This window comes from Sus scrofa, unplaced genomic scaffold, assembly GCF_000003025.6.
Source record: "Sus scrofa isolate TJ Tabasco breed Duroc unplaced genomic scaffold, Sscrofa11.1 Contig297, whole genome shotgun sequence".
NCBI lineage: Eukaryota > Metazoa > Chordata > Mammalia > Artiodactyla > Suidae > Sus > Sus scrofa.
The window spans coordinates 235,347-258,261 of NW_018085169.1; the positions used below are offsets into that span (position 1 = coordinate 235,347).

A 22,915-nucleotide genomic window follows, 5' to 3' on the forward strand; every position below is an offset into this window, starting at 1 on the left:
CCTGCCAATAGTTGGTGCAGTCCCTTAGTAAGTGTCCAGGGTGTTGGGCTGTGCTCTGGGAATATGCAAATCAGCAGGGGGTTGGGGGAGGGCTGGGCACAGCTGAGCTGGCTGGTCTCAGTAACAGCCCAGGGGCAGTGCTCTGGGGACTCAGGTCAGAGCAGGCATCACACATGTGCTTCAGAGAACACGTTTCTCCCTGGAGACCATATGTCAGAGTCAGCACACTGTCCTATCAGGAGAGTATTTGTTTTACTCCATTCAATGTCCACATCATTTTTCTTGCTCCATCTCCATCTAGGAGCAGGAATATCAGGGTTGATGCATTTCAAAAACTGCAGGGAATTTAACAACTCCCTGCATTTTGTACCTGGAGATATTCCTGTGCCTAGAGAACATTCCTCTGCAGTCTGATTCTGTGATGTCCTTGGTGAAACACATTCTTTGCCCAAACACAGAACCAGGATATCTGCAGAATTTCCTTTTGTATTCCCACTGGACTGAGCAGCACACATGTGGGAAGAGTCCAGCAGGGTTGGGAAAAGTTCTGTCTGAACGTCTGACAGGAAAATGCACAGCACTCAGTGTTCACACAGCCCAGGGGTATCAGCAGTTCCCACAAGCCAGAGCAAACCTGCATCATTTATGGGCACAGGCTGGGTGCTCTGAATGGTTATGCCTCAGTGGTGGAACTAAGTACCTGCTCATTAAGTGCCATTTGCTCTTTGCAACAAAGTTTATACAAGCAGGACTCCATAGAGTTAAGAGCTTCAAATGACAAGACTAGATGATGCCAGAGCCCTCTTGTGTCACAGCAGGTTAAGATCCTACATTGTCACTGCACTGACACAGGAACTTCCACATGCCTGGGGTTCAGTTAAAAAATTTTTATAGTTTCCATTGCTCTCTGATGCAAAGAAAATAGAGCTTCTCCATTTTTTTTGGTCTTTTTTTTTTGCTATTCCTTGGGCCAAACCTGCAGCATATGGAGGTTCCCAGGCTAGGGGTTGAATCAGTGCTATAGCCACCGGCCTACATCAGAGCCACGGCAACATGGGATCTGAGCCACGTCTGTGACCTACACCACAGCTCACAGCAATGCTGGATCCTTAAGCCACTGAGCGAGGCCAGGGATCAAACCCACAACCTCATGGTTCCTAGTCGGATTCATTAACCACTGAGCCAAGATGAGAACACCTAGAGTTTCTCCCTTTTATCCTTTTTATTTTTTGTCCCTTTTGCCATGTCAGCTCTTCAAATCCTCTAACATTCTCAAAATGGATACTCTTTTCTTTTTACAGCTTATATAATTTTATGGAGAATATCATTTTGGCAGAATATTGTCATAAAGGAAAACAATCAGATAAGAAATAAATGTAGTTTTTCACATAATATATTCACTTCATTGATATAAATCTGACTCATATTTTCTTGGTGTAAATACAAAAAAATGGATACATCAAATAGATCCCAGTTGTTAAAATGCTCTAACAATATGTCTAAACAAATAATGCACAGGCTGTTTTCATGTCATGAATGGTATGATCAAAGTAAAATAATTTCAGGGAGTTCCCAATGTGGCTCAGCAGGTGATGAACTCAAATATTATCCATGAGGAAAGGGATTGGATCCCTGGCCTCACTCTATTGAGTAAGGATCCTGATTTGCCGGGGCGGGGGAGCTTTGATGTTGGTATCAGACTCAGCTCACACCCTTCATTGCCATGGTGGAGCCTGTGGGTGAAGTTCTGATTCCACTTTCTAATCTCAGAACATCCATATGATGCAGGTCCAGCCTAAAAAGCCACCCCCCCCAAAAAAAAAAGTGAAACAATTCAGATCACTAGGATGATATAATCCTATTTGTGATTTTGGAAAGCAAAGTAGAGTTTCTTTCCTTTCCAAAATAAGAGCTTCCATAGCAAGGGCAAATAAATTGGATTAGCAAGAAAGTTCCCAAGGAAAAAGAAAAAAAAGGTTACCATAAGAGGTTTAGAGCACACACAAAGTATGGAAAAACTTCAGAGAGAGAAATGAAGTTTATCCAAAATTCTAATGGCTGTTGCTCTGATGCCCAGTGTGGAGCCTGGGGGCACTGCACATCCTCCTAGGAGTGGGACACTTCCTGGACCCTGCACAGAGTCACAGGTCCTAACACAGGCCTCCCAAGGGGGCTCTACCCTCAGGGTGCAGGAGCAGCTGTGGGGCCCAGAGGATGCAGGGACTCTAGCCTGGGCTCAGGGGAATTGTCTGGAGAGCCTGGAGGGAGAGGATGGAGGCCTCAGTCCCAGCCACAACCCCATCTGTGTAGACAGGGCTCAGGGCACCCCCAGGACAGCCTCCCAGAGCCTCTTCCTTCCTCCCCACACTGGGAATTCCTCCAATACCACCTCAGGGAATGGCTGCCAGGGCCTCCCTGGAGCAGCCACTAGGCTCATTATCCTTCAGCTGGGTGGTCACTACATGTCAGTTGTGTCCAGAGGGCTGATGTCTTTGATGGAGTCCCCTGTGTCCTCACAGGCCAGGTGGCAGGGCTGCTGGCACTGAAGGCTGCAGAGAGCAGTTTGCTTTTCTGGCCCCTCTCCCATCTGGCAGATTCCATGACCCCTGGTCTCTGAGCCAGACCAGCCCTCCTACTGGTGGAATGTGTGGTCTCCAGAATCAGAGAAGCTGTCAGCTGGCTGATCCCTTTCTTTAAGGAAAAGACACACATTCAACAGTCTGAACGGGAATGTAAATCTCAACCTGTGTGGGGCACACTTGAGAGCTCACTTGCCTTTGGGGGAACATTTTCCTTGTCATTGCTGCCAGCTGTTGGGTGCCTGGGAGTAGAAAGTGGACAGCACACCATCTAAGGGACATCAGCCACCTGACAACCACCAGGATGTCACCAGGCAGCCCAGAAGGAGGTCCTGGGTCTTTATCAGATGGTTTCCTTTCTCTCCACACAATTTCTGGGATGGGGCTCTAGGTAAAATGTTACAAAATTGTGTTGTAATTTTCATCTTGTACCATTTTCTCCTCACCTTGGACACAATTCTTAGGTAAACCCTTGGCCCACTTCCCCAGAACTCCTAATCTTTCACCTCCTAATCATGTCTTTCCAAGCCCTTGAGGAACCAGCTCTCCAGAAATCTCCAAACATCCTTGTCTCTGGTCACATCCCTGTTCAGACCAGGTTGGTGACCATGTGCACTGCTCCAGCATCTGCTGACTCAGCAGTTTATTTCAGAGCCCAGCACGAGCAGGGCTGTAGGGCAGGAGCTCCACATTCTTACTCGCACCAACATATGACGGCAGCGTGTCCAGGACAAACCTGAAGTGTTCTCTCTCAAGTCACCTGCTTGAGCACCCCTCTGACACCAAACTCTAAGCTGATGAGGAGATGTTAGGGCCAGGGGGATGACTGCTGTGGGGACTGAGGTCCTTCCCATGGAGTTGGATTCTGCCTGCTGAATTTGTTTAGACCCAGTCCTCAAAGACCCAGCACTCTCCTAAGATTCACTGCCACTGAGACCAGATATATTGATAACTTGCTGGGTTGAAAATGAACAGATTACAGTGGGTAGTTCAATCACATAGCTGCTTAGTGTCCTACAAACAAGTCTGCTAGTGGTCCTTGACATTCTGGGAACTGATTCATTTTGACAACGTATAGTGTGTGTTTGTTTCTTGAGCACGGCATGGTGTTTCAACACCAGCCTAGAAATCTATGAAGTGACTTTATATCCAAGCTTTTCAGCATGTACACACAGTACCCTTATCTAATCCAGCTGCAAGCAGCACCATGTGCTGTGCTGATTACATGACCCAAGTAGAGGAGTCACTCCTATTGCTACCTTAACTTGAGCAAGAGTCCTGTTGTGTTGTTGCCTGAGTCTCACAGATGTAGTCGACATCCAAAGTCTGATTCATGGGAGGCTGTAATATACACATTGGTGAAATGTATGTCTCATCAAACTGGGAAAACTACAGAGATACATGTAAAAGAATGAAATTTTAATGTTCTCTCTCACGATATAAAAATAAACTCTAAAGGACTGAAGATGAAAACGTAAGGCTGGATACTATGAAAGAAAAGGGAATGTCTAGTATTTTTGATTGTTGATTGACTCACTGATATATATACATATGGCCAGACTCATCTCACTGTGTGTATCATATATGTTACATGCCTTGGATATCAATAAAGCTGTGTTCCCAACAGAATATGACCTGGGATGGATGTTACACTGTCAGATTAATTCTCACATAACGATTCAACCCTCATAGCCTAGACTAAATTGGCCACAGCATCAGACATCTTATAAATTACTATCTCACAAAACTGCCTTTAGATGGCAGACAAACACCACCATCCACAAAAGTCCTAGGCCTGACCTTGGAAATTCTGAGGAAGTAGGAGGGAAACCGTTCCGTTTCAACAGGGAGCCCCTGGGGGTGTAGGGGCTTGGGTGTGGTGAAGACACTTGAGAAGGAGCTGCAGTCATGGTGGGTGGTGGAGAAACCCTCTCTGGGTCCTGAGCTCTGGGGCTGGAAGCCGGGCCTGTCCCCCCCCCCCCCGACATGCTGCGTCCACAGAGCCCATCTTTACACTTTCTGAGGAGGATCCATCTCAAGCAGCCACCTTTCCCCACCTGCTGAAGCTGACACTGTCATCTAGAAGATTAGAGACCTGATGTCATTGGCATCCTCAGGCCCTCTTAGGTCACCACCTCCTTGTAACGGTCCCTTTGGGGACTCTCCTTCACCCCACCTTAACTTCCCTGCACAGTGAAATTCAACATGTGGTAGAAGCTCTGGGCCATGGGCATAGCAGGACTTTCCCTTATGCTGAGGGTTCGGGACCCCAGCTCTGCCCTGTTTTGCATGGTACCCTGTGTGTGCTGGGTGCGTGGGCAATGGTGTGAAAGTTTTCCTTGAGCCCACACTCTGGACTCTTCCTCTACTCAGTGTGCTAATGCTAGTTAGTGGGACTATATACTAGTCACTCTTTAATGCAGTGTAAATTGAGGTTTCTGTTCATTAAAAAGAAAAATAAAAAAAATAATAAATTTGGAGTCCCCATCGTGGTCCAGCGGAACAGAATCTGACTTGGAATCACTTCGATCCCTGGCCTCACTCAAGGGGTTGAGGATCTGGCATTGCCTTGAGCTGTGGCACAGACAGGCAGTTGTAAGTCCAACTGGACCACTAGCCTGGGAACCTCCATATGCTCTGTGTGCGGCCCTAAAAAACAAATCAAAAAATTAAAAAAAATAATGTACAATGCATACACATGAAAAAAACTGCAGTAAGATTTATCTAGACTTGCCTAGATAACCTCTGATCCAGGACAAGGACAAGATGGACATCGGGACCCCTGGGTGCAGACAGGTATTCCCACTGTGTGTGGGGATGCAGCTTCTCTTCTTTGAAGCCACACCATGAGGGTCTGAGGCTCCCTGGTCTGGTGACACTGACAGCAGGGCAGTTTCCTCTCCAGCCTCATGTCCCCTCCTCCCTGGCCTCTCTGCAGCTCCACAGCAACTCCAGAGGCTGTGGTCTTGTCTTCACCCTGCTTTAGAGAGAATGGATCAGACTGGATTGGGGCTGATTTTAGTTTCTCCATATCCAATCTCCAAGTCCAGGGCCCTCCTCTGCAATGGGAGGAAGAAGCAGTGGTGGCTGGGAACATGACCAGCACTGGCCTCACTGGTCACCTGAAGGCCTCCCTCATCTCCCTCCAGCTCCACACCTGGCACTGGGTCAGCAGTGGCAGCACCCCCTCGAGGGGACATGCTCCTGCCACATCCCAGGCTGGGCTCCACTCCTGCCTGTGCAGGTGACCTGTCCACACCATGTGGGCTCCAGGCCAGGTGCCAGGTTTCTAACCTCACCTTCCTCCCCTGCTTGAGCCCCAACTCCCTGCCCCAAAGCCCTGAGAAGTGTCATCTCTTAAGAGATCTAGTGATGCAGGAAGATGCAGACGTGGGAAAAACATTCAGTTTAGGGAGACCCGGTGAGTGGTTGGTCTGAGGAGGATCAAAGAATGTATCTCAACCCTGACGTCAGAGAATCAGACCATAGAGGAAAATTCTCCAGGTACAAAATGCAGAGATATTGTCAAATTCCCTACAGCTTTCTGAAATATATCATCACTGACATTCCTGCTCTGAGATGGAAATGAGGCCAGAAAGACAAGGGTGAGCCTTGAATGGACGAAAACAAATCCTCTCCTGAGAGGACAGTGCGCTGAGTCCATCCTATGGTCTCCAGGGAGAAACGTGTTTTCTGCAAAACATGTGGGCTGCCTGCTCTGACCTGAGTCCCCAGGGCACAGCCCCTGAGCTGTCACTGAGACCAGCCAGCCCTGCAGCTGTGCCCAGCCTCCCTCCCCCTGATGATTTGCATGTTCCCAGAGCACAGCCCACACCCTGGACACTTACTAAGAGTCTCGGCCCACCCTGGGCAGGAGGAAGTGGCAGTCAGAACCCAGCATGGACGTGAGGGCCCCCATGCCGCTCCTTGGCCTCCTGCTGCTCTGGCTCTCAGGTGAGGAGGGAGACCCTCAGAATGACTCCCACTGCTGACACCCTTCCACTCATCCCTGCTCACTGTGGGACACCTGAGTGTCTCTGTGTGTCTAGGACATGGGTGCATCCCCTCAGCTGCTGTGCTCAGTACCTCTGGGCTCTTCAAGGAAGTCCTCTGATAACAGGAATATGTGTTTTTTGTTTCCCCTCGCAGGTGCCAGGAGTGCCACCCAGCTGACCCAGTCTCCAGCCTCCCTGGCTGCATCTCTAGGAGACACAGTATCCATCACTTGCCGGCCAGTCAGAGTGTTAGCAGTAATTTAGACTGGTATCAACAACAACCAGGGAAGGCTCCTTAATGACTCATCTTTGCTGCATCCACTTTGCAAAGTGGGGTCCCATCCCGGTTCAAGGGCAGTGGATCTGGCACAGATTACACCCTCACCATCAGTGGCCTGCAGGCTGAAGATGTTGCAACTTATTACTGTATGCAGCATAACAGTGCATCACCTACAGTGTTATAGGCCAGCACAAAAACCCCCCAGGGAAGCAAATGTGTGAGGCTGGGCTGCCCCAGCTGCTCCTGGTGCCTCCACCTGCCAAGAGCATTTCTCAGATCACCATTTGAAGGTCACTGCAAGGTTTTTGTCAAAGGGCCTGGGAACCTCCTAGACACCCTAACACTCTCTCCCCCTCCTCAGCCCCACAGCACAGATGTGACAATGCCTCTCCTGACTTTATAAATTCTGAGATGATCCCAGATTACACCCGAGTCATCTGCATTGTGGCATCTCAGTTCATACAGCAGGTGAAGGTTTTGTTGAAGAATACTTTCCAAGAAACTCCAAGAAGGAGTTTCTTAATAGGTATTCATTTAGTTTTGGAATTTTAGGTTCCAATAACAATTCAGCAAGTGTACAGTGATTTCCCATAAATACCCTTCTCCACAGCCATGTGGCCTTCCTTGTTTTCTACACTTGACTCCTCCCCTCACAGTGGCACATGTCTCACACTTGATGAGCTGCACGGACTCACTGTTTTCACCCAAAGCCCATGGTTTACTTTCGGGATCACCTTTGAGGTCGTATATTCTACAGGTTTGAAAACATCTGCAATGACCTGCCTCCACCATCAGGGCATCACACAGAGCAGTTTCACTGCCCTAACATTCCTCTCTTCTCCTCCTGTGATCTTTCCCCACAAGCCCTGACCACCATTGATCATTTCACTGTCTCCATAGTTTTGTCTTTTCCAGAACATCATATACATGGGATCATACAGTAAGGAGACTTTTCAGGTGGCTTCTTTCACTCGGTAATGTGCATTTGAGTTTTCTCCTTGTCTTTTCATGGATGGTTAGACCATTGCTTTTCAGGGCCAACAGCATGCCATGGTCTAAATGGACCCCAGTTTATCCAATAACCTACTGAAGTTCATCCTTGTTTGCTTCCAAATTCCGGCAATTGTGAGTATTGCACCTTAAATACCATCGTGTACCAATTTCAGGTTAAAAATAACAAACTATTTTCACAAAGCATTATTGTAAAACTTAACTAGAATGGTGCTTCATATTCAGGTATCGGTCAGGGAAAATCTTGAATTAAAAAAAAAAACTTTTTGAGGTGGGCTTATATATCCTTCTTTGTCCTGATCATGGTTGTGGTTCACAGTTTTTCTTTCACTATATATTTATCTGGTTTTTATATATGCTGATATAGAATTCATTAGGAAGTGTCCATTGGCTGCAAATTTCAAGGATGGAAATCTTATTAAGTATTATCTTAGTGCCCAATGTTATTAAACCACAAGCCAATAATAGAAAATAGCTTCCAAAATGCAAATATTTGGAGATAAAATAATACATTTCAAATTTTCCAGTGGGTCAACGTGAAGACATAAGGGAAACAGAAAATGTTTTGAGATAAATAAAAATGGAAATATAACACCAAAATCTATGGGATACAATGAAACTAGTGCTGAAGAGAGAAACAGTTATGGCACAAAGGCCTCTTATATCAGAAGAAAAAACTAAAGTTAACCATCTAAGCTTCAACTTCAGGAAACTACAGAAAGAAGAGGAACTCAATCTGAAAAAGGGAAAAAAGGAAAAAGAAAATTAGAAGAGAAACTAATAAAATCATCAATAGGAAAGAGTAGATAAAATGAAGGAAACCAAGAAAAATAAACTGTTTGTGTTCCCCTATTTCTGCCCTTTTCTTCCTCCTTTTTTTATGAAGACCTGAGGGTCTATGCTACATCATATACCTCCTCCCCACGGAACTTGTGCTAGCATTGCATGCAGGGCAGATCTGCTGGTGATGAATCCAGGGGTTTTTGTTTGTCTGTAAAAAGTCCTTGTTTTTCCTTCATTTTCAAAGTATGCTTCTGCTGGATATAGACATTAGGCTGGTGGTGCTTTTCTTTCAGCACCTCAAATATTTTCCTCTTCTCATTTATCTTTCCTGGTTTCTGAAGAGATATCCACTGTCATTCTGACCATTTTCCCTCTACGTAAGCTGTTACTCAAGGTTTTCTTCAGTTTGAATGTGCTAAACCAGATATGGAATATTTGGTATTTTCTTTGATGTTCCTTCTTCTTGGTCCTCCTGAATATGTGGATTGCTGTCGGTCACACATTTGGGAAACTGCTTAGTCATTATTGGCTCCAATATTCCTTCTTCGGTTTTCTCTCTTACCTGTCTTTCTGGCAGTGCCATTATTCATATATAACATCTTTTTATTTTATTTATGTATATTTTAGGCCACACCCATAGCATGTGGATGTTGCTCGAGCCAGGGGTTGGAACCACACCACAATAGCAACCCAGGCCACTGTAGTGACAATGCCAGATCCTTAACCTGTTGCACCAAAAGAGAACTCCAATTACATCATTTTTGAACGCTCCCACTGCTCTTGGATATTCTGTTTCTTTTCTTATATTTTTTATCTTCTCTTTTCACTTGAGAAAGTTTCTATTGCTTCTCTTAGTAAGTCTTTCCTTGGCTCTGCCAAGTCTACTCTTTAGTCTATCCAAGGCATTCATGATTCCCTTTTCATAAATCATTTCTATTCTCTTTAGGGAACTTACTTTAGCCATATTGTTAAGGCAGGCATACCACCAACAAATTCACCTTCCCCTGAGAAATTCATAATACTCACTTTTTTCTAAAGGATATTTTCACAGAATATAGAATTCCAAATTGATGATTATTTCTTTGGCAAAGGAAAGCATCACTTCTTTCTGACCTCCATGCTTTGAATAAGACATCCTCTGTCAGTCAGAAAATGTCCCCCCATGGTGAAAGAGTCATTTCTCTTATACCATTTTAAGATATTTTTTTCTCTGTAAATATTAGTACACACTTTGACTATGCTATGCCGTGGTTATACCCTGTTCGTGGTTACTTAGTTTGTCTTCTGCCAAATGTGGAGGACATTTTTTGAAATATTTTCATTTGACTACTTTTTCAACACCATATATTCTCCTCCCTCCAGGATTCAAGGGCCACAAATATCAGTTTCTTGTTATGGTCTGAGATATCCCATCCACCTGATAACTTGCTGGGCCTAAAATTACTAGATTGTAATGGGCAACTCAAGCACACAGCTACTTCATGTCCATGAACATGTCTAGAGAGAGTCCACGACATTCTGGAAGCTGAATTTTTTTTTTTTTTGTCTTTTTAGGGCCACACCCGCACCATATGGAGGTTCCCAGTCTAGGGGTCCAGCTGGAGTTGTAGCCGCCGGCCTATGCCCGAGCCATAGCCATGCAGGATCCGAGCTGCACCTGCAACCTATACCACAGCTCACAGCAACACTGGATCCTTAACCCACTGAGCAAGGCCAGGGGTCAAACCCGGCAACCTCATGGTTCCTAGTCAGATTCATTTCTGCTGTGCCACAATAGGAACTCCTTTTTTATGTCTTTCTAAGATGGCACATGCAGCATATGGAAGTTCCCAGGCTAGAGGGTTGAATTGGAGCTAGAGCTGCTAATCTACACTACAACCACAGCAACACACAATAGGAGCCATGTCTGTGATCTACACAGCAATGCCCGATCCTTAACCCACTGAGTGAGACCAGGGATTGAACCTGCTTCCTCATGGATCCTAGTCAGATTCATTTCTGCAATTTCTTGCCCATCAAGCCTATTAATGTGACATCAGATATCCAGGATTGAATAGTATGACACACTGTGGAATGTCCAGACAAATATAGTTTCTTCGGCTTCCATTGTGATGGAGAGCAAGAGACTTAACACTGTCCTGTGCTAAGCTGAGGTGTGAGCTGCTTTTCAGTCTAGTCCAGAGGACTGCATTAGTCTGTGTGATTTCACTCTGCCACTCAGTTCTGCTTATGCTCAAGAATGCACAAAACTTTTCAAAATAATGGATGCGTCAGTTGTGAAGGTGACTAAACTCCAGTGCTCTGCAGTACAACATAGAGCCTAGAGTTAACACCACGTGATGAACTTAAAGATTAAGAGCATAGATTTTAGTATTATTGCTGAAAAAGTAAAAAAAAAATTAAAAATCCTAACAACGACAAGAAAAAATCCCCAATGGAATATAATGGATATTTTGAAGGGGAACATTCTGTCTAATCCTCAGATTGTGGTGATTATTTCATAAGTGGATGCATGTGTCAAAAAAATATGAAATTGTATACACTGCATATGTACAGTTAATTATATATCAATAAAGGTATTTTAAAAAAAAAAAACCTCACCATGCCTTAACTCAGCAACAGAGGGAGACAAAACACACTCAGAGAAGGGACAGGGTGCATGATCTATGGGCAAATGAATAGAGTATTTAAATGAGATGAAACATCCCTAATTTGCATATATATTTACTGTGATGTCTCATGTGACCCTGCCTCTCAGAATTTTATCAGAAGGTCTTTATCTTGAGATGTGCCATGAGGAACATAGACAAGCTGAAAGCAGCAAGATGCCTTTTCCATTCCAGCTCCACTGGCTTCTGCTCCTCTGGGCTCCAGTGGGATTGTTTGGACAAGAGTGAGGGCATCTTTCACTGGATGATTTCTTCATTAGAGAGCTTTCACCACATGGATATAGGTTACTCAGTCTGATTTTTTAAAAATATAAAGCATATTTTTTCCCCTACCTAACTAGGTCTTGGTGACTTGCACGTATATATAGTTATGTTCTGCTAACATCTCACTTGTGGTTCCAGCCTCCAGTGGGGCCACCGTGCTGACCCAGTCTCCAGCCTTCCTGTCTAAGACTCCAGGGGAGAAAGCCACCATCACCTGCCAGGCCAGCCAGGGGCTTAGCAGCAAGTTACACTGGTACCAGCAGAAACCCAACCAGGCTCTGAAGCTCCTTGTAACCTCTGTTTCCCAGACCATGTCAAGGATCCCATCCCACTTCAGGGGCAGTGGATCTGGGACAGATTTCACCCTCACCATCAGGGGCCTGGAAGCTGAAGATGCTGCAACTTATTAGTGTTGGCAGAGGAATAGTCACCCTCACACTGTGCTAAAACCTGGAACAAAAACTTGTTCAGCCTGAGTGAACCAAAAAACTGGAGGATCTGATCCTCACAGGTGCAGCTGGGGCAATGACCTAGCCAGGGGCCCTCAGTCTGCCCCCTGCCCCACCCACGCTGCAGAGCTGACCCCCAGCAGCTCTGTCTCATATCTTTTTATCTTCTTTCTCCACATTAATTTGGCACATTAGGGGAAAAATTTGGAAGATAATTCTCTTATTCTGTTGATTTGCCTTTGTAAACTCATTCCAAGTTCATAAAATTGTGGATTTTATTTCTTTAGGGGCTATTGTTACTCATTTAGGTCCAGAGAGAATTAAATGGGGAAGAGCATGAAATAACCTTGGACTCGGGTGTGGGTTATCATGGGCTCAAAGGCGGAGGCAATTGAACCCACGGCAGAAACAGCCACTGAAGCCTGAACATTTGTAAAGTCAGACATTTGCACTTCACCAGTGGAGCATTTTGACTGAAAATACAGAAGGCACTGGCCAGGTATCTCTGCACCTAAGAGAACTGCTCTCTCAGTAACAGGACTGTGGACTTGTGGCCTGAGCTTGGAAAGCAGGCTCTCCCAGAGAGAAGGCTTAGCTGGCACAAGGGAAGGAATCTGAGTCCTGGGTTGCTGTCTTGGGAACACCCCAGGGCTCCTGAGTTTGGGGAGTTGAAATCAAGAATCCTCAGGATTCCCACTTGGAATCCCTTCTCCAAAGATTGCCTCTCCCCTGGGGAGAGGGCGGGGCCACGTGTCACTGCTGTTAGGATGTCTCACTTGGGGGAGCCCCCCCACCAGGCCATCTCAGGTCTATTCTTCACTCCTGCAAGGACCCTGCCAGGGAGGGAGGTCTACCCTTCTCCCCAAGAACCCCAGTGCCCCACAAGGTTTAGACTGAGCTGATTTTCTCATGTCTCTCTTTTCTAAATTATGACCAACGTTGGTGAACTGCCTCCTCAATTTTGGATGCTGAGGAGTACCAAAATTTAAATGGTGGAGAATCTGTGTTTTCAGGGGGGCAAGCCCTCTCTCACAGGGGTAGTGAACATAGTGGAGATCAGGGAAGGGACAAAGTTAATTCTTTAATCAGGAGTTCCCATTATATCTCAGCAGTAATGAACCCGACTAGGATCCATGAGGATGTGAGCCCAATCCCTGGCCTTGCTTAGAGGGATAAGGATCTGGCGTTGCTGCGAGCAGTGGCATAGGTCACAGAAATGGCTCAGATCTTGCATTCCTATGGCTGTGGTGTAGGCTGGCACCTGTAGCTCTGAATTGACCCCTAGGCTGGAAATTACATATGTCGCAAATGCTGCCCTGAAAAAAAATATATATATTTTTAAGTTTTTTGAAAAGTAAAAAAGCATATTTAAAAAAATGAAATTCTTTAATTGAATAAATGTGAGATATATATGTATATGTATTTATGTATGTGAAGGTACATACAATGGAATAGAATCAGCCATGTGAAAGGGGGAAAACCTGCCCTTTGTAACAACAGGGATGGACCGTGAGCACATTATGCTCAGCACATAAGTTAAATGGAGGAAGACAAGTACAGTGTGCTGTCACTCAGATGTGGAATCTAAAACAGTTACATGATGGAGTTCCCATTGTGGTTGGGCATTTAACAAGCCATGAGCCTTGGTGTAGGTCACAGACATGGCTTGGATCCAAGTTGCTGTGGCTGTAGCATTGGCTGGTGGCGACAGCTCCAATCTGACCCCTAGCCTGGGAAGCTCCATATGCCATGGGTGTAGCCCTCAAAAGACAATAAATAAATAAATAAATAAATAAATAAATAAATAAAAAGTAAATAGAATGGTTATGCTTGTAAGAGAAGGATGATCAATGAGGAGTTTTCACCAGTGTGTACGCATGTGTGCAAACCCAACCCACACACTTTCCTCTGGCCTCCTGCAGGGCTGGTGCTCTGAGAGCAGGGAGCTCACTTCCATCACAGGCAACACAACCCCCACCCGGACTGCCCACCTTTTCCCACCCCACCTGGACCAGCAGCACTAGGTCCAGAGCTGGTTTTCTGCTTCCCAATAGCGGCTCAGCCACAGAGAAGACCCCTGAGTCTGTCTGTCTGTCTGCAGTTTGATGCTGCCTGTCTCTGCTCCAAGGCTCTGACACATGCAAGGGCTGTTCCCTGGAGATCAGTGAGGCTCAGTGAACTGTCCCCTCTGTGACCCCTCAGGGCCACACTGAACACGTCCCACCCTCTCATCACATCAGGCTCCATGTTTCTATTTGAATGCTTCTCGACATGCTGATTCCTTTCCTTGGTCATTAAAGATGCTTTGGTAGAATCAGCAGAAGTCACAACCTCCAGTGAGGAAAGAATATTCCATTTCCTAATGTTGCTGAAATTCCTCAGGATTCTACATGCCGCAGGAGAGGGACTGTTCAGCGCTGTTCTTTGTCCAGGTCTCTGGTGCTCTGCCACATGCAGGGCGACCCCAGGCCTGTGTCCTGTCCCTGGGACCCAGGACTTCCTTCCCTGCTCTGCTCTGCTCACCCTTCATGGTAACTGGCAAGATGCTCCTCAGGAGGCTGCGAGCCAACAGACACGCACACAGACACACAGACAGAAAGAAGGGGCCCAGGTTAAATTGGCCAGACAAGAGTGTTCCATGCAGGTACCAGGAGGACACTGAGGGAGCTTCCTGAAATGCCAGGAGGTCTTCTCAAAGCTACTCCCATGGTCACCTCTGGATCCTGTCCGTGGAATCCTAGAGTGACACACTTGTCCCAAAGAGCTGAAAAATAGCACAGAGGACCTGATCCAAGACCCTGAGACCCATAGCTTACAACACACCTGGAAGAAGCCAGGGGCCACAGCTGTGGTCTCTGAGGGCAGCAGAACCCTGTCCCTTCTCCTGAGACATGGGTGAGTCCAGTGGCCACACTGAGGGGCCAGCAACCCATACCCATATCCTCTCTGTGAGGATCTGACTTTTCCTAATCACTCTCTCCTTCAGCAACAAGTCAATTTCAATGTTAATCACTATCTTTGTGGATGTGGTTGTGCAGATTTGGAAATACCTTCTCTGGGATGAAGGCAGGCTGACTCGGCTCTCCTGTGAGAGCTGATTATCTGGTTTGGTCTTCAGTTGGGGGTTAAGTTGGCTTGAGGATTCTGAACACCTGAACCTCTGTGGGAACTGCTGTCATGTCCAGTCACTTTGAATCTGTCTCCTGCACACCAGGAGATGATGGATGCTTACCAAATTTATTGTGGTAATCAAGTCAAACCATTATGTGCTACAACTTACAATTTTGCAAAGCCGTATGTCAATTGTAACATAATAAAACAGAAAGAAAATATCATAATTTTCAACATAGTCCAGAAAATTTTCTAATTATAAAATACCATTAGCACTCAGTGGTTGCTTTCAAACCAGAGGCAGTCAACATGAAAACATAAATTCATTCTTGGAATAGAATCATGTGTTTTGAGCATAGCATTTCAAACCATAATTGAAACATAAGTATGGTGTTGGAACATGGAATATAATTTTTTTTTATTTTCCCACTGTACAGCAAGGGGGTCAGGTTATCCTTAGATGTATACATTGCAGTTACAGTTTTTTCCCCCATCCTTTCTTCTGTTGCAACATGAGTATCTAGACAAAGTTCTCAATGCTATTCAGCAGGATCTCCTTGTAAATCTATTCTAAGTTGTGTCTGATAAGCCCAAGCTCCCGATCCCTCCCACTCCCTCCCCCTCCCATCAGGCAACCACAAGTCTCTTCTCCAAGTCCATGATTTTCTTTTCTGAGGAGATGTTCATTTGTGCTGGATATTAGATTCCAGTTATAAGTGATATCATATGGTATTTGTCTTTGTCTTTCTGGCTCATTTCACTCAGGATGAGATTCTCTAGTTCCATCCATGTTGCTGCAAATGGCATGATGTCATCCTTTTCTATGGCTGAGTAGTATTCCATTGTGTATATATACCACATCTTCCGAATCCAATCATCTGTCGATGGACATTTGGATTGTTTCCATGTCCTGGCTATTGTGAATAGTGCTGCAATGAACATGCGGGTACATGTGTTACATATTTTAAGTAGAGTTTTGTCCGGATATGTGCCCAAGAGTGGGATTGTGGGGTCATATGGAAGTTCTACATATAGATTTCTCAGGTATCTCCAAACTGTTCTCCATAGTGGCTGTACCAGTTTACATTCCCACCAACAGTGCAGGAGGGTTCCCTTTTCTCCACACCCGCTCCCCCACTTGTTATTTGTGGACTTATTAATGATGGCCATTCTGACTGGTGTGAAGTGGTATCTCATGGTAGTTTTAATTTGCATTTCTCTTATAATCAGCGATGTTGAGCATTTTTTCATGTGTTTGTTGGCCATCTGTATATCTTCTTTGGAGAACTGTCTATTCAGGTCTTTTGCCCATTTTTCCATTGATTGATTGGTTTTTTTGCTGTTGGGTTGTATAAGTTGTTTATATATCCTAGAGATTAAGCCCTTGTCAGTTACATCATTTGAAACTGTTTTCTCCCATTCTGTAAGTTGTCTTTTTGTTTTCTTTTTGGTTTCCTTTGCTGTGCAAAAGCTTTTCAGTTTGATGAGGTCCCATGGGTTTATTTTTGCTCTAATTTCTATTGCTTTGGGAGACTGACCTGAGAAAATATTCATGATGTTGATGTCAGAGAGTGTTTTGCCTATGTCTTCTTCTAGGAGTTTGATGGTGTCCTGTCGTATATTTAAGTCTTTCAGCCATTTGGAGTTTGTTTTTGTGCATGGTGTGAGGGTGTGTTCTAGTCTCATTGCTTTGCATGCAGCTGTCCAGGTTTCCCAGCAATGCTTGCTGAATAGACTTTCTTTTTCCCATTTTATGCTCTTGCCTCCCTTGTCAAAGATTAATTGACCCTAGGTGTCAGGGGTTATTTCTGGGTTCTCTATTCTGTTCCATTGGTCTGTCTGTCTGTTTTGATACCAGTACCACACTGTTTTGATGACTGTGGCTTTGTAGAATTTCTTGAAGTCTGGGAGAGTTATGCCTCCTGCTTGGTTTTTGTTTCTCAGGATTGCTTTGGCCATTCTGGGTCTTTTGTGGTTCCATACAAATGTTTGGATTGTTTGTTCTAGTTCTGTGAACAATGTCCTGGGTAATTTGATAGGGATTGCACTGAATCTGGAGATTGCTTTGGGTACTATGGCCATTTTCACAATATTGATTTTTCCAATCCAGGAACATGGAATATCTTTCCATTTCTTTACATCTTCTTTGATTTCTTTGATTAAAGTTTTATAGTTCTTGGCATATAGGTCCTTTACCTCCTTGGTCAGGTGTATTCCGAGGTATTTGATTTTTGTGAGGTGCAATTTTAAAAGGTATTATATTTTTGTATTCCTTTTCTAATATTTCATTGCTGGTATACAGAAATGCAACTGACTTCTGAATGTTCATCTTATAGCCTGCTACTTTGCTGAATTTATTACTCAGTTCAAGGAGTTTTGGGGTTGAGTCCTTAGGGTTTTCTAGGTATAGTATCATGTCATCTGCATACAGTGACAGTTTGATCTCTTCTCTTCCTATATGGATGCCTTTTATTTCTTTTGTTTGTCTAATTGCTGTGGCTAGGACTTCCAAAACTATGTTGAAGAGCAGTGGTGAGAGTGGGCATCCCTGTCTTGTCCAGATTTGAGTGAGAAGGCTTTCCGTTTTTCCCCATTGAGGATTATATTTGCTGTGGGTTTATCATAAATGGCTTCGATTATATTCAGGAATGTTCCCTCTATACCCACTTTGGCGAGGGTCTTGATCATGAATGGATGTTGGACTTTGTCAAATGCTTTTTCTGCGTCTATTGAGATGATCATATGATGTTTGACTTTTCTTTTGTTAATGTGGTGTATGATGTTGATTGATTTGCGTCTGTTGAACCATCCTTGTGAACCTGGGATGAACCCAACCTGGTCATGGCGTATGATTTTTTTGATATGTTGTTGGATTCGGTTGGCTAAGATTTTGTTGAGAATTTTTGCATCTATATTCATCAAAGATATTGGGCGATAGTTTTCTTTTTTGGTGGTATCTCTGTCTCGTTTTGGAAAGAGCCACTGTGCTCAGTAACTATGGGCTCTTCAAGGATGTCCTCTAATAGCAGGAATCTGTGTTTTTTATTTCTTTCTTTCTTTTTTTTTTTTTTTGTCTTTTTTGTTGTTGTTGTTATTGTTGTTGCTGTTTCTCCCCTGGCATATGGAGGTTCCCAGGCTAGGGGTTGAATCGGAGCTGTAGCCACCGGCCTACGCCAGAGCCACAGCAACGTGCGATCCGAGCCGCGTCTGCAACCTACAGCACAGCTCACGGCAACGCCGGATCGTTAACCCACTGAGCAAGGGCAGGGACCGAACCCGCAACCTCATGGTTCCTAGTCGGATTCGTTAACCACTGCGCCACGACGGGAACTCCTGTTTTTTATTTCTCATCTCGGGTGCCATTTGTGCTACCCAGATGACCCAGTCTCCAGCCTCCCTGGCTGCCTCTCTAGGAGACACAGTCTCCATCTCTAGGAGACACAGACATAGTCTGCTGGGCCACTCAGAGCATTAGCAATTATTTAGCCTGGTAGCAAGAATAACCAGGGAAGATTCCTAAATGACTGATCTATGCTGCAACCACTTTGCAAAGAGGGGTCCCATCCCAGTTCAAGGACAGTGGATTTCTTCCTCACAATCAGCAGCCTCCAGGCTGAAGATATTGCAACTTATTACTGTATGCAATATTACAGTACACCTCCCACAGTGTTACAAGCCCACATAAAACTCTCCCGGGGAAGCAGATGTGTGAGGCTGGGGCACCCCAGCTACTCCCATTGCCTCCTTCTGCTGAGAGCATTTATCAGACCAGCCTTTGAAAGTCACTGCAAGGTTTTGGTAGAAGGGACAAAGAACCTCCTAGCACTCTGTGTGTTAGGAAGGAAGGAGAAAAAAACAATGAAAAAATATTCTTTTGGAAGTTATGGAAAAATGTGATAGCATTTTTTTGTATAAATGCTGTTCAGCATTAGAGCTATTAATCCTGAGTTAGAAACATCAAATTAACAATATTCATTGAACTGTGTGTTCATGTACTTTTTCAATTGATATAAACTCTGATATATAGTAAATCTGCTTTCCATGACTATATTAGAGGCTCTTTATTTTAATGAATCCAGAGGAAAGTTAAATCAAAATCTCCCAGATATTTTTTAACTTTATAGAAAGGTTAAAATAATCTTTATTTTCACAATGACATTTTAAAAGATATGTATATATTTTTTATATTTTAATTTTCAGCCCACCACACTCTTAAGATTTTATTACTGAAATGCAAGTTAGGTAAAACCAAAAATATATTCTAATAAATGATCTAAGACTCTGTTATTTGTTGCATATGCCTTTTTAAAATTTTTCATGGAAATTCCTAGGCCAGGGATAGAACACATGTCTCACTGCAACCCAAACCAATGTGATCAGATTCTTAACCCAATATCCCACAGCCAGAAATCCTACATATTTCTAATGAAATGAAAAATTAGTTTCTATTTTACAATGAGTGTTTCACAGCTATAGGTCTGTGTCACGAGGCAGTTCCCTGGTGTGACTGGATTCACTTGAGAGCTGTGTCTGGACCTTAAGGAGAAAGACAGCCACCTCCTAGTGGTTAAAAGAGGAACAATGGACAGTCCCCAGACCTCCCAATAGGGAGAGGAGGCATGTGAGATGAGGCTTTTGGCTCTTTTATCAAAGAAGAAAAGAGAGAACACCTTCCAATATATGCAGGTTTTATAACTATAAGAATATAAGAGCAGTAGGTCTGGTCCTCAGGGTTGAGAGTAACTTATGATCAAGCTGCTTCCCATGTGGGCAGCTCTCCAAATTTCTTCTAAGAGCAGCTCTGGGGGCGCATATGTGTAATCACAGGGACAATGATCCTCATGAGGTCCAGTGAGTCCAGAGGGTTTATTAACGTAGCTGAACAGAAATGATTTCCAGAAGAAAACCTTTTTGATCACATTGATGGATGATTTAAATGTCTTATACATTATTTAAGTAGCATTCATTACTAGTTCTAATTTTAAAATGCCTTATAAACTAGGACTAGAAAGATTTAGTACATAGGATTTAATAGAGCTTCTCATTCAAAAGGATTATCTGTAAGTACAGGCAGGGGAGCAATGAGAGATCTTCCTGAGACTGAAAGGGAGTAAAGAGAAGTGACAGGTGCTCTCATGAATGTCAAGATAAGGAGTGAAAATGATGAAGAAAATGAGACCATGATATCTCTTGGCTCAAAGTTGAGTCCCTCCCTATGTTCCCCACTGGCTCTTTCCCCTCTGTTGCTCCCACAGGGGATTTACATGCTGTCCCCTAGGGAGGACCTTCCCTGGCCAGTCTGACATAAAAGGGCAGCTCTAGTCTGGCTTGAACTGATCAGGGCTCCTCCATTCATAGCTGACCATGAGGTTCCCTGCTCAGCTCCTGGGGCTCCTCCTGCTCTGTGTCCCAGGTGAGGATGAAGGGGAGATGAGAAGGGGAAGGGGGGCTGTGGGGGCAGCACAGCTCTTCATGTGGATTTGCCCACATGTATGTGCACATCTCTCACCCTCCGCCAAGGTCACGAGATGTTTATCAAGGTGAGAATGAGGAAAAATCCAGAAGAAACATGGAGTTCCCTTCGTGGCGCAGTGGTTAACGAATCTGACTAGGAACCATGAGGTTGCGGGTTCGGTCCCTGCCCTTGCTCAGTGGGTTAACCATTCGGTGTTGCGGTGAGCTGTGGTGTAGTTCGAAGACACGGCTTGGATTCTGCGTTGCTGTGGTTCTGGTGTAGGCCAGTGGCTACAGCTCTGATTCGACCCCTAGCCTGGGAACCTCCATGTGCCGTGGGAGCGGCCCAAAGAAATAGCAAAAAGACAAAAAAAAAAAAATCCAGAAAAAACAGGTCCCCATCCTCTATGGAAAGTGGAGGCATGGACAGTATGGGAAGGTAGACCTGAATTCTAGAGCTCTGTGTTTATGTTGTAAATCTAGGGTTCTTTTGAAATTGAATATTTTATGTATAAGTCAGAATCAAAATGATCATCCAGCGTGATATAAATAATAATGGAAAACTGTGAAATTACAGGCAACTTTCTCTAAATATATTCTTTTCTCTCATTATTTCAGGATCCAGTGTTGGCCACCGTGCTGACCCAGACTCCACTCTCCCTGTCAGTCAGCCCTGGAGAGCCGGCGTCTATCTCCCGCAGGTCCACTCAGAGCCTCCAAGGTAGTTATGGAAACAAATATTTGAGTTGGTACCAGCAGAAACCAAGACAGTCGCCACAGCTCCTGATATTTTATGCTTCCAACAAGTCTTCTGGGGTCCCAGACAGGTACAGTGGCATTGGGTCAGGGACAGATTTCCCCCTGAAAATCAGCAGGGTGGAGGCTAAGGATGCAGGAGTTTATTACTGCCAGCAACATAAAGAATCTCCTCCCACAGTGATACAGCCCTGAACACAAACTCCTCTCCTGGGCGCCCAGCTGCACACATGTGTGTGCTGTCTGGGGAGCAGAGGGGCAGAAGCTCTGAGTCTGTGTAAGAGGAAGAAGTGGGAGAACCAGGGGCAGAGGGTGCAGCTGAGGACCGTGGACCAGCGCTGCCTCAGCTCCTCCTCAGACACCGCATGTTAAGTCCCGTCAGCTTCCCAGCCTTGGCATGATACCCCCTTAGAAACAGGCCAGTGAGAGAAATTGGCCTGGCCTATGGGACAACCAAAACTCAGCTGAATTCCCCTTTTGCAGCCCAGGTGTTCTGCCCATACCAAGTCAGAACTTTATCGGATGCAATCTTGGAAATAGTAAAGAGTAGCTTACTGTCAGGTAAAAAAATAAAAGTAGTACAATGAAAAGCAGATCTTTAATTTAGAATTTTAGGCTATAGTATTCTATTTTCCATTAAACTCTAATGCGGTGAAAATACAAAGTCTCCAATTTACCCTTTTATTTTGTATGTTTTGCCTTTTGCAACATTTGCATTCCAAACCCGCTAAGACAATTCCTTGAAATGGATAGTCTTTCCTTTTTCAAGTTAAGTAATTTTTTGGTGATTATAAATTTGGTCATCAATTGTCCTAAAAGGAAAAACAATCCAACAAGATATAAATGTAGTTTTCCACATGACACATTCATATCATGAATATAAATCTGATTCCTATATTATAGGTCTAACTATAGAAAATGGATACATCAAATAGATCCTGTTGTGCTTGCTTGTTTTGCTTTTCTTAAGGCTGCACCTGAAGTATGTGGCATTCCCAGGTTAGGGCTCAAATCAGAGCTATGGCTGCTGGCCTATCTCACAGCCACAGAATCACAGGATCGAGCTGTGTCTGAGACCTTCAGCAGAGCTCACGGCAATGACATCCATAATCCACTGAGAGAGGCCAGGGATCAAATTCACATCCTCATGGATACAAATCAGTTTCATAACCCACTGAGCCTCCACAGGAACTCCTGAACCCAGATTCTAAAATGTTTTGAAAATATATATGAAGCAATAATGGGCATGCTGGTTTCATCTTACGGCATGATAGGATCACAGTAAAATACTTTCAGGGAGATCCTGTTATAGCTCAGTGGGATATGAACCCAACTAATACCCATGAGGATGAGGGTTCAATCCCTGGTCTCACTGAGTGGGTTAACTATCTGGCACTGCCGCAAGCTATGTAGCTCATAGGTGAGGCATGGGTCCAGCTTTGCTGTGCCTGTGGTGGAGTTCCCTAGCCTGGGGACTTGCATGTATCACAGGTATGGCCAAAGGAAAAAAAAAGAGTAAATAATTTCAGATCACTGGAACACTATAATCCTGTTTGTGATTAAG

The 22,915-nt window shown here is 44.6% G+C and overlaps 1 long non-coding RNA gene and 1 pseudogene across 1 annotated transcript; both read left to right on the forward strand.

Annotated features, from left to right (window-relative positions):
• The first annotated feature begins 6,478 nt into the window (after positions 1–6,478).
• Positions 6,479–7,063, forward strand: LOC110258696 (annotated as a pseudogene).
• A 13,395-nt stretch (positions 7,064–20,458) lies between these two features.
• On the forward strand, positions 20,459–22,027 carry LOC110258697. The gene is made up of 2 exons (XR_002341223.1): positions 20,459–20,554; positions 21,214–22,027. It is a non-coding gene; the product is annotated as an uncharacterized LOC110258697 (long non-coding RNA).
• Positions 22,028–22,915: the final 888 nt, after the last annotated feature.